Consider the following 12664-nt stretch of genomic DNA (forward strand, 5'->3'; position numbering starts at 1 on the left):
AGTGAATAACAAAAGTGTAAACCGGTTACCCCTCCCTTATGTCCACATCACTGGTACGGACGGACATTTCTATACTGTGTTTTATTTCTTAACACTATATTCAACCATGCACTTTTTCTCAATACAAATATTTTATTCAATTCTTAGTTTAAAATGCAGACATGAAAACAAATTCTTCAAAAATAGAACAAAAACAGAAGACCTGTCATTAAGTATTGGCCCTTGGGAGGGAGGGTATATGATTTCACAAGAAGCCTCCTTACATAAATAGACCCCATTGCACACAGGAATTCAGACCATTCTGTACTGTGTCAAGTTTATAAATCCAATGCTGTTCTGCTTTTCTCAGACGTAGGTTATGATCTCCCCCTCTGACTGGTTCCGCAATGACTTGTATTAGGAACCAAAACGTATCTGACTGTTTGTGTTTGTGTTGCATAAAGTGTGCCACCAGAGGTTGGTTATCTACCTTGTTTCTAACACATGATCGATGCTCACAAATTCGTTGTCTCACTTGTCTCTTTGTTTTTCCGATATAGATCAAATTGCAAGGGTATTTTATTCCATAAATAGCCCATTGCGTTAGACAGTTTGTGAAAGATTTTAGTGCCCAGTTTTTGCCTTTCAGTTCTATGAATTGTATATCCTTTGTGAGGGGGAAAACCGAACATTTTCCACATCTGAAATGACCAACAACAGGAAGCAACCCCCATAGTGTAGTCTTCCTAGGTTGTGTGTTCAGTGGGGCTGGATAGGTGTGGACCAATGTGTCTTTCAGATTCCTCTGTCTTTTAAAGGCAAACCTTGGTATTACTGGTGTAAAGTCTGGCTTGTGTATTATATGCCAGTTCTTTAAAATCATCCTTCTGAGATCGTTGCTAATCGGATTGAATGTCGTTACGCAGGTTATTTTTTCCAAATTGATCTTTTGAAGGGGATTTAGACAAATATCGCAGTTGGCATGTTGGGCCCTTTTGTACACAGTTCGGACTACTTTAGGGGGATATCCTCAATGTTTTAACCGTGTTTTTAAGTCTTTACTGTGTTTTTCAAACTCTGTGAGTTGTGTACAATTCCTATGCATTCTCAAAAATTGACCAATAGGAAGACTGTTTCTCAAACTCAGTAGGTGAAACTGTCATATTTGAGGAGGTTGTTCTTCTCGGTTGGTTTCCTAAAGAGTGTTGTCTCTAGGGTACCACTCTCTGTTTTATAGATCAGTAGATCTAAAAGCAAAATTTTCTCACGGTCATATGCCATGGTGAATTTTATAAATTGGTCCTGATTGTACAGCCAGATCAAAAAAAGCTCTAATTCTGCAATAGAGCCTTTCCATACCATAAACACATCATCAATGTAACAATACCAGCCATCTATCCTCTGGCTACAGGGATTGTCCTCGAGATATAATGAGTTTTCCTCGCGGTGGTCCATATACTATACAGGTTGGCAATGTCTGGGGCAAAGGTGGAACCCATACTTGTGCAATGCCTCTGATTGTAGAACTCTCCCTCAAATAAGAAGTATTTTTCTGTGAGTGCGATCCTGATACATTCTAACACAAACGTTGTTGGAACTTTGTCTAATATGGTCAGCTTATCTATATACAGGATGGCAATGTCTGAGGCAAAGGTGGCACCCATACTTGTGCCATTCTTCTGATTATAGAACTCTCCATCAAATAAGAAGTAATTTTCTTTGAGTGCACTCCTGATACATTCTAACACAAACATTGTTGGAGCTTTGTTTAATGTTGTGGTCGGCTTATCTCAGTACTTCTTTATGACCATGACACTATCCATTTGTGGAATGCTAGTGTAAAGCGCTTCCACATCTAAGGAGCCTAATAAGTCATCCTGCTCAAATTTTATGCAAGCTAAGGTGTTAGTCGTTTGTGTAGTGTCTTTTATAAATTACCGCATCTCGCGCACGAATGGTCTCAGAAATAAATCGGCATAGATGGATAGTGGTTCCATTGTAGAACCTATGGCTGACACAATTGGTCTCCCTGGAGGTGATGTATTGTTTTTGTGGATTTTTGGCAAGATGTTAAAAGCCAGAATGATTGGATTAGTTCTTATAAGAAAGGTCTGTTTGTCAGTGTCTATCCAGCCTTCAGGAAAGGCATGTGCAGCAAGGCTGGTAATTTCCTCTTCCAGTCTTTGTGTGGGATCCACAGCTACTTTCTTATAAAAAAGGGGATTGTGCAGATGTTTCAATACTTCTTCTCTGTAAGCTTCATTAAACCACAGTACAATACCACCTCCCGTGTCTGCAGGCTCGATTGTGAAGGTGGAATTGCTCTGTAGGTTATTTAGGGCTTCTATTTCGTTTTAGTCTAGGTTGTCTCAACGGTTGTTTTTGGACTTTAAGAGGGATCTAGTCTCACTTGTCACTTTGTTCTCAAAGGCGACAATGGCTGGGCTTATCATGCTGGAAGGAGGAACAAAAGAGGATGGTGGTCTAAGGCCAGTGGTATTCTGTTCTTTTGAGGTGGCTGATGTCGAGCCACGAAAGAAATATTTTAGGCGCACTAGCATGAAGAACCTCTGTAGTTCTACCTCGGTCTGAAAATGTTTTGCCCTCGTGGTTGGTACAAAACGAAGTCCCTTAATAAGGACCTTTGTTTCATACTCTGATAATCCATGGGGCCTCATTAGGACCCTGGCGGTCTGATGTTAACGGCGCTGGTAGAGCTGCCGGCGCCGTTAACCCCATACCGCTGCATTACGAGGTCCGCTCGCGGGACCCGCACTGGACACCTGGTTTCACCCGTCATTAACGGGCCTGATGTTAGCATGCTCCCCATTCCCATTGAGCCCTATGGGGGCTCAAATGGAAATGGGGATGTACCAGGTCTGGGTTCCCTGAACGCGGAAATACTGGGCCCTCCAAAGTCGGAATGGCCCGGTATTTCCCCATTCAGGGAACCCGGACTGGAGTTTGGAGGCATGGCTACCTTCAAACTCGTAATGAAACCCTTAGTCTGTAAGATTAAATATTGGTATTACCAGCCTTGTTGTTGTCCGTTGTACCACTGTCAGGTACGCATCCTTGGGGGCCCTGTTGTTTGTTGCAGTCCCATTTCCCTCTCCCCCGAAAAAACTGGGGCTGCTGATCAGTAGACCCTCCTGATGCAGATGACGTCCCTGCATTGTTGGAATTGGAGTCACTGCCAGTTGTACTATTTGAGGAGTGTATTGTATTGTGGTCTAATGAAGCCATCCCACAGTGTTATGTTAAGTTTGCATTTAAACTGTTATCATGCCGCCAGGAGTGTTTACCTTGTCATTAATATGCATTGTAATGTTAACCTTTGCTGAAATTAATAAATGGAAGTGAGAAAGGTGTAAATTGTACTTGCCCTTGTAAAATGTTTAAGAAGTATTTATTCCAAGTTGGGGGAAAAAGTCTATCTATGAATGTTATGTTGAAGGATATTTATACCGCGCTCTATCACCACCAGAGTGATCTACTGGCGCTCTGGCAGATCTGAAAAGCAAGTGGGTAGGGTAAGCTAGTAGGGTTTAGCGGGAAAAGGCTCCAGAGCAGGTGTGGACATATCTTTTGATGAGGTTGATTAGTGAGGTCAATTAGATGTTGAAGAGTAGTGGGGATAGGGAGGATCCTTGCAGTACTCCACAGGTGGTATCTCGCAGCGCTGATTTAAATGGCTTTATCCAAACTGTTTCAGTTCTTTCAGATACAAAGGATTTAATCCAGGTGAGTGCCGTGTTGGTGATCCCCATTTCTCCTAGTCTTCTGATTAGAATGTTGTGGATGTCTGTGTCGAACACTGCGTAGGGGTCAAGTAGTATCAATGCAACGTTTGTATTAGAGTCTGCATTGGTCTTTAGGTCATCCCAGATAGAGAGAAGTGCCATCTCCATCCCTCTCATGTGTCTGAAGCCGATTTGTACCTGGTCCAACAGTTGGTGTGTTTCTACGTGTTCCAGTGTTTGTTCACAGACATAGGTTTCTAGCAGTTTTTAATGTAATAGAATAGATTATTTTAAGGACACAAATTATTACATGAACATGTGTGATTTTGTGTTTTGTAACATTCTATAATTCTCTTATATGTGCTAAAGTTATTGTAAACTGAATAACACAATACATTTTTTTTTTTAAACAATAAACTGTGTTGTGCGTGAGTGTTGTACTGTGGTTGCTGTGTTCCAGAGCTGGCAGTTGAGTCAGGGCTGGAGCAAGTGGCCGTGGGTGCTGACAATAAACCTTACTCTTCCATCTCTACGGTGTCCTTATAGATTTCCTAACCCTGAAGGAACTATCTAACAGCTGCTCGTTCCATAAGGAAATTGGTAAGGAAAATGTGCCAGTTTTTCCAGGAAACATAGATTGTTGTTGGAGATCTGATGAACAAATTCACTTGATTATTGCAATGGCAACGAAAGGAATCAAAAGTCTACATTGAGCCCGAAATGCAAGCACGGCCGGACCACTGATCAGAGAAACATGACCGTATTTCTGAAAAAAGTAGGAAACTTCACTGGCTGTCACTATGCAATAGGGTTGAATTTTCAATATTCTGTACTTTGCTTAAGTGCATTGACACTTGAGATAAAGGACGCCTATTAGCCAAAGTGATAGGCTCAATCTCATCTGGTCAAATTCGAAACTGTGACTGACAGGTCACCTACAGGTGGCTGCAGGTAAGCCATGAACATCATCTGGCTTGAATAAGCCTGTAATATTCAATGAAGCTTTTTAAATTGACATCAAAATATCATTTTCAAATATTCACTAAAATGATTAATTTAGTAGCACAATATCACCTGGGACTACTCAGTTAACTGGATGTGCTCAAGATAGCCATGCTGGGTGATGAAGCAGGAGATCAACCCTATCAGATGATCCCATGCGCAAAGAGAAGCCCAGAGGCCCAGTTCTCAGGGGAGATTTTGAGGCCAGAGGCAGAATATCTGGCGAGGGAGGCTGTGAATGGACGAGAGGAGCTGATGATCACCCCACTGAAGGAGATCCCTGGTGAGGCGAAAGAGGCGAAGCAGCGTCAGAAAGCAATAGGGAATGCTTGCTTCCAAGATGGCTGCCTGCACAGGCAGAGACCCACTCACATGGACAGATTTGCAGCCACGCTCGCTTGTCACGTGCATCGACCAGACACTCGTGTTGAAAACTTGAATAGGCTTCAGTCTGGAGAAAAAGGAATGATTGAGCTTTTTATGTAGTCCCTGTGTAACACGTGCAATGGAGGGGGCATTAATTAACTCTTGCCACAAGTTACTTTCCCTGAAATGTCAGATTTTGCATTTCTTTTGACATTTACAGTGGGCTGTTTGTGTTATAGATTTACGACTTTATAATGAGTGTTATAGGGAGCTACAAGCTGCTCATGGCTGCTTCAGCGAAGTGAAAATGAAAGGTGTTTTACCAAGTAGCAGATGCACGCTGGACGCCTCGCGACAGGCTGAACGGAACAACGCTGTTCTAAGAAGGACTTTCTGGGACTTTGCGCATAGCATAACATAGGGGCCTGTGCCAAACAGCCTTTTCGCTATGCATGGCTGAGCTTGAACCGGGTGAGGATGATTTTGCATTGACTTTTGAGCTCATCCTTCACATGAGGAGTAGAGGTGCATCCATGCAGACATTTAGGCTGTAGTATGCAGAGTCAAAAAAGAGGTTCTTGAAATACGTTGAACGAGTAGTATTGCTGCTCATAGTGATGGATCAATGCACTGACTAGTGTGTCTGTGTGTGTGACCACCCTGGCGATTGGGGAAACGTCTCTAGCTATTTTCATCCTTGAAACTGATCAATTCTCTCACATTGTTGACTTGTCAAGTAAAGTGCAAGGCGTTATAAAAGGTATGCTATAGATGCCACAGTAATATTCGTATCCCAAGACAACTATCTGAGGTAGAGGCACTGAGTGTGCATCACAAAGTGGCAATATTCTGGGTATGTTGCTTTAGAGTGTGGTAGCTGTCCATCATCCAGTTTTGCACTTTTACATAGCCGGTATGATAGCTCAGTAAGTTGAGCACTCACTGCTTGTGTGTTATTTGCAGGTTTCGAACCTCGGCAAGCCCAACTCAACCTTTTATCGTTCTGAGGTTGATAAATGAGCACAAACTTCGAATGGGTGTTATTGGATGTACATATGTTCCCTGTAAAGCGTTTAGCCATAAGCACTATATAAATAACACATCATTATCACACGGCACTCATGGACTGTGAGCTGTCGAGTAAGATCATCTCCTACCAGTTTAAGTAGCTCGAAATCACCCATATGTGTTGCTGTGTCATGTGTTGTCAAGTGATTCTAGCTCAAAGGGCCATGCAAAGAATTAAGAGGATGAGCACCCAAGCGGTTCCCTGTGACTCTTCACAACCTAAGTGTGCAACGCGTGAGGTCACGTTTCCCCCTTGAATTTGTTGCAGTGGATTATTTGTAAAAAGAAACTATCCCAGCTCAAGGCCAAACCCAAGTGACTCCCATCTCCATGTCTAATCGCTATAGCAGCCCTTCATAGCCCACAGTATCAAAAAAGGCTGACAAACAAAGAAGTGTCAGACGACTGGCTGGCTGCCCTCCATTTTACCCTGTCGGGAGTCCTTGTGTGGTGTTACTGGATTGTTTTAATTGAGAAACAAGTTGAAATAATTCCAAAATAAATGCTCCAATTTAAAACCAAACAATCCGTGCTTGAAAAAAAATCTAAAATAAATCCAGTAAAAACGTGTGCCTTGCAATTTGTGTTACTGGACTGTTTTTAGTGAGAAACATGTTGATAAAAATCCAAAATAAATCCTCCAACCCAAGACAAATAAATCCTTGGTTGGAAAAAATCCAAAATCCTAAATAAAGGTAAAAACATCTCAAGCTTGAGAACAAGACAAAAGCAATCCAAAAACAATCCAAAAGTGGATTTCTTATGGGTCCTAACCCCTTAAGTGCTCAGGCCATGTGTATTTATTCAAACCTGGGAGCCACAGTGCTACTTCTCTGGGATGTTACGATTTCTAGTGCTGTTCAACGTCCAGTCCATCAGCAACTTTGGATTTGAATTTACTGTTGAAAGGTAATGGAAACCAGTCAAGATGGCCACGGTAGCATTTTGCTTTCTACCTGGCAAGATTGAACCGGGCACGTGCCAGTAGTTTTGGGAGTAGCCTTTGTTCTAGTGAGCCGTTGGCGAATTGAGTGAGGTGGAATGAAGTCCTCTTTTTTCTGCGCTCCATACCAAACAATCTCGTGCTTACATCAAACAAAACATGTCCACTCTTAAGTGCTGCATATGTCTTGTCTCATCCTGAAAAGCGTGTCAGTGATGATGTATCAACCCGAAGCTTCTTAGCTTTGCCTACCACCTTGACAAGCAGATTGATCACTGTGTCAATTTCTGCAAACTCTGCCTCGGAGCCACTGTACTGTGAAATGACGAACAGTTGATTTCCCTGAGCCAGACATTTTTGGACTAGTTAGGGTGTGGCATTGAGAAATCAAAGCAACTCTTTGCGGTAACGACTGCAGTAGCTGCAGCGGCTGTGCTGTGAGGTGCGGTGAGGTGCAGTGAGGTGCCGACTTCGATCCCAACGGGTCCGTCAAGGTTGTCTTCTAGCTCCCCTTTTGTTTATCTTGTTTATGGCAGATTTGGCTGAGGCAATGAAGGGAATAGGTCTAATATCTCTGCTACTAGGAAAAACAAAAATTAATTGGTTGGCATATGCGGATGATGTCGTAGTTCTTGATCGCTCCCAAGTAGGACTCCAGCGCCTTTTGTTTGCCTTAGAAAACTATGCCCAAAATAATAACCTTACTATTAATCCACTTAAGTCCAGGTTATCAGATTTAAACATCCGAAAAAGATAATTAAACAGTATGTCTGGACCCTGGATCAACTTCCAATTGAGGTAGTTTCGGAATTAACGTACTTGGGAGCATCAGTTAGCTCCTTTCCAAAGAAAGGTAACTTGATGCGCTTGAAAGTTGTAAAATTGGGAGCACAAATGAGAAAAATCAAATCTCAGTTTTGCAAATTCTCTATTCTCCCCTTGCTGAAATTCTATATAGGGAAAGTTATCCCGATTCTTTTGTTTGGTCTTGATTATAACATCCTAGCAATGGACCTCGAATGGGATCCTTGGGAAGCCAGATTATGGAAACGTACTCTGGGGCTCCCGGACTGCGTTCCAATAGTCTCTCTCTCTGTTACGAATTGGGTTTGCTTTCCCTTAGATCATGGCTTCAATGGAAATGGCTAGCTCTATATAGATCAGTTTTAGATGCTCCTAAAAGCTCACTTTTTGAGGAAATTGCAGATGAATTAAATCAGGGAAAAAATCTATTCTTGACTAAGTTCAAGCAAAGATGCTTGGAAATCTTAGAGAGAGCGGATTGTGATTCGACCCTATTGCTCCAAAATCCAGAAAGAGTAAAACGAAAGATGAAACAAAGAGACTGGATTGATACGGTTGACAGCATGAAGAGAACGAAAAGATCTGCTTCGTTTTCTGTGGTCGATAAGCCCCTCTCTGTGGTTCCCACTTATCTAAAAATAACCCTTGACCTGAGTTTTGGATCATCTTTTCTTAGATTTCGTTTAAATCTACTTCCTGCTCAAGAGATTTTGGCCTCTAGAGATAGAGAAGGGAAAATTGATCCATACTGTGATAAGTGTTCAATCATGGTCTCTCAGTCGCTAAAGCATCTACGATCTAGCTGCCAGGGTACTTGGACTATGAGGGTCAGAAGATTTAGCAGGTTTGTCCATCCCCCATCCAGGCTTGATAATGATGCGTTCTGGGGGCGATTATCCTCCTGCCATGAATCTGCTCTCTCTATGGAACTTGTTAGAGCTCTAAGAGAAATTAATTTTATCAGTGATTCAGTTTCGCTTACACAGGAATTAAGATCCTAGTAACTGGTGTCATTCTGGCCAATCTTACTATGGAGGGTCCTTAATGGATTATGGATAATTAACATGCTTATTATATTGGAGAACTCTCCTTTGTGAAACTTGGATCTTCAGTTTGATGGATCTCTTTGGGAAAACAGTTTGTTTCTTATTCTTTTTTTTTCTTATTGTGTGTTTATTCTGTTATTTATTTTTTTCTTTGTATGATGAAGATTTTATTGATGTGGATTTTGGAAAATGATTGAAGAATTTTATTTTAAATTTTATCTTTTGTATTGCTCTAAAAGTCAAATGCTGGCTATTGCACAATAAATAAATAAATAAAATAAAAAAGCAATTCTTTTAGGAGAGGACTGCTAACATAGGCAGTCAGGTACCTTTCGCCCCCAACCCAGCAAGGTATATACAATCCCACTGTAGCACACTTAGGCTAAAATAACTGACCAGCTCTTCGTATTGTGGCACAACAAGGCTGCAGTTTATTCTTACATATTTCACACCATAAATTCAAACTAAAACAATCATAACTTTAATAACCCCAGACGATCGGCAGCACATGTTTGTTTGTTCTTCTTCCTCATCAGCTGCCCTTTTTCCTTTCATCTCTTTGTTTATTTATAATCCTCTCTCTTTTTCTCCTTATCCATTCTCTTTCCAGCATACTTAGGTCCCCCTCCCCAAACCTCCCTGAGCCTCCCGCTCTGTGCAAAACACATTGGCAGACGCCGCTGATGGGCTGCTGGGAGCGCCGTTATGCTTTCCTTTCCACTAGTACAGATTGGAAGCTGATGACCTTGGGGGGGGGGTGCACCCCTTTTTGACCTTGCCACCTCCCCACGGTGCTAGGCTAATAGGGGGCAATTTACTCTTGGTCCTCTCTACCCTCCACCAGGAGGTTCATTTTGGCACTGCTCGATTGCCTGAGTGACTGCCACAGCAAAATTGTTTTTTTTCGGCACTTTGCTGCCCCATCAGTGCAAAAATTGCTTAGTATTCACAGCCTCCAGGTTCGTCAAAAAGAGATTCTTACCAGGTGAACCCCGTCCTCATAATACCCTTGCACACCTACGTTTATCAGCCCCTAACTGACAGTTGAAAAACCTGCCCCCCTGGAAAATGTTACCATTTCCATATTCAACTTCTTCCTCGACTTCTCCACTGCTGAGTTTGAATTTCCCCCTTTGAAAGCAAACCTAGGAATCATCTCAGGCCAAATCAACTTGCAAGCCCCCAGGTCCTTGCTCAATGCCCACAATGTGCAGCGCATTTCGTTCAGCATTTGCCCTCTGCCCAGTTGGGCCAAGTCGTTCCCACCTAGATAAATTATTACTTTGCCAGGGGAGCTTTCCCCTTGGTCAATCTCCCCATCATTCTCTCGAGTTCATCCCATCTCATTCCTTTGTTACCAAGGCAAAGAATGTCGGTCTTAATCAATGTCCTCTTTCTTCCAATCCTCCTGAGGTTCGCCCATTCTACTGCTCTCACTACGAATGAGTGGCCAATCACCCATGCTACCTTCCTCCTTCACGTGGCATCCTCTAGCATAGGGGGAGACAAATATATACACCTATCATTGGGTGTTCTACATCTTATTGGCCCTAATGTACTTTCTATAGCCCCCTGATTTCCATTGCCCAATCTCCTTAATCCCCTGGATGCCTGCCCCTGCTGTCGCTGCCATGGTGGATGCTCCTATTCTGAAAGAGTGGGTGCCGTACTGCTTAGGGTCCCTACCCACTCTTGTCAACACCATGCCCATCACTGTCCGGAACTGAAATACTGTTAGAGGCAGCCCGTTTAATGTAGACCAATAGGTTCCTTGCACCCCTGAGTCTAAATGACAGAAAATTGCTTAGCAGACATACCTGAGCAGCAGCTGCTATCTATTATGCAGCGCAGCAGGACCCATTGCCCTTTTTCTGCCTGACCAATCTTTGACCTTCTCAATAAAATGGCAATCTCCAGATCCTGCACATCTACGTCAGCCTCCCTGAGGCCCCCTTGTCCATCCCCTGTCTTGTTTGCCGGAGCAAGCTCACTAAACCCTAAAGGCCCCAAAAAATGCTAAGCTGAACGCTGCTCTGAACAGTTTGTCTCGTATTCACCTTTGCGTACGAGTGTGGTCTTGCTCATCATACCTGCCAGATCCTGGAAAAGAGTATGGCACCTTTCATGGTGCATGCTCCCAAAACCCTGAAACTGGTGAGCCCATCCCTGACTTTGGCTTCCTTGGGGACTTCCCAGGCCCCAGCTAGGCTCACCTGGACTCAGTCCTGGCGCCGCTGGTGCCATGGTAGGTGCTAAATACATGGGCCATATACTTTGCTCTGAGATGCTGAGCCATTCAGTACAGGGTGTGGCTTGGGACTACTTTACCTGGAGACAGGATACGGTTAAGGGGGACTATTTTCCTGGGACTACTTGCAAGGCTATTTAAACCGCACCCTGCAAACTGAACACGCTTCGCGTTATTATGCACTCCTGCAGCGTAACTCTCACTGTGTCAGCTCAGCTCTTGCTTCCCTTCTGCCAGCCCATCCAGAGTCTTCTGTCCATCAGCACCTGAGAAAAGAGAAGAACAGGAGTTAGAAACGCATTGAAGGCCTTACCTGCAGAACATCCTGATCTCGCCTTCTGCTTACCCACGGACCGCCGCATCTGTAGAAGAGCAGAACTGAAGGTACCCTCTCGGGTAGCTACTCACCTGAAATCGGCCACCTCTAGGAACTCCATCGAGCAGTTCTTCATCATTCCAGCATCGCGCCGCACCTCAACCCGTCAAGCGGCTCTTCCATCTTCTTCCTGGAACTGCGCCGCACCTGCCGAACAGAACAGACAAAGCAGGTTAGTCGCACACAGCAAGTAAAGCTGAATACAGCGAACAATTAGCGCGCCCCGCACAGCGCTATACTTACCAGCTGGAATCCTGCTCATCATCGTCAGGAGAGTCATCCATCATCCGAAAGCTGCTTAAAGCCGCACCTGAAAGACAAGAACGAACATTAGATATCTTGAGCAGAAAGACTTAAGGCAGCTATTTCAAGGAGTTATTGGAATAGAGACTTACCTGCTTACTCCGGCCTTTCCACTTCAGCAATCTCCATCGGATAAGTGAAGTAACTAGATCCTGGAAAGACTGTGAATCCGCACCCCTGCAGAGTGTGCAGGTTGGAGAGCTCGCCCATTAAAAAACCAAGGTGAGCCAGAGGAAGAGAAGGGAAAATCGGAAGGAGAGGAAAACCAAAACCAGCTCCATTCAATTGGCTAATATCTTGTTTCGAGTTGCAGACGAACATCTCCTGAGGCAAGAACGAAGGGAAGACGCAAGCTAGCACCCTCAGTTAAGCAGAGCAACACCAGTGCAGACATCATCCTTCGAACACGAGCACTCCGTGGAGACCAGGTGAGCGTGACAGCACCTCTGATCGGGCTCCCTGCCTTCCAGTCTCACCCAAACATTCGTGGCTGTCCTTATAACCTCGCTTTTTGTGGGGTCTTTAACTTCTCTGGTCCTGCTGAGGAATGCCACTGCTGCTAAAGTAGTTGAAACCCATGCCCTGCTCTTCTTTGCCTTGCAGGCCTCCTTTATGAATGTATCCATGTCCTGCTGTTCAATTATTCCACTTGGCTTTGTTATTGCCAGGAAGCTATCAATGTGCCCCTTGTAACACTGCAACGTAGCTGTGGCACCGAATTGTCCACGAGTATCATTAGTGAATGTTCACTATCCCGCAGAGCCACTTCGGCCTTATTGACATTTC

The 12664-nt window shown here is 43.7% G+C and overlaps 1 protein-coding gene across 1 annotated transcript in view; it reads left to right on the forward strand.

Moving 5' to 3' along the window:
* XKR4 (XK related 4) overlaps positions 1 to 12664 on the forward strand; it is a 916393-nt gene that overhangs the window by 545872 nt on the left and 357857 nt on the right. The window lies entirely within an intron of this gene.

The sequence above is a fragment of the Ambystoma mexicanum genome, chromosome 5q, assembly GCF_040938575.1.
Source record: "Ambystoma mexicanum isolate Mex_15411 chromosome 5q, UKY_AmexF1_1, whole genome shotgun sequence".
In the NCBI taxonomy this organism is placed as follows: domain Eukaryota; kingdom Metazoa; phylum Chordata; class Amphibia; order Caudata; family Ambystomatidae; genus Ambystoma; species Ambystoma mexicanum.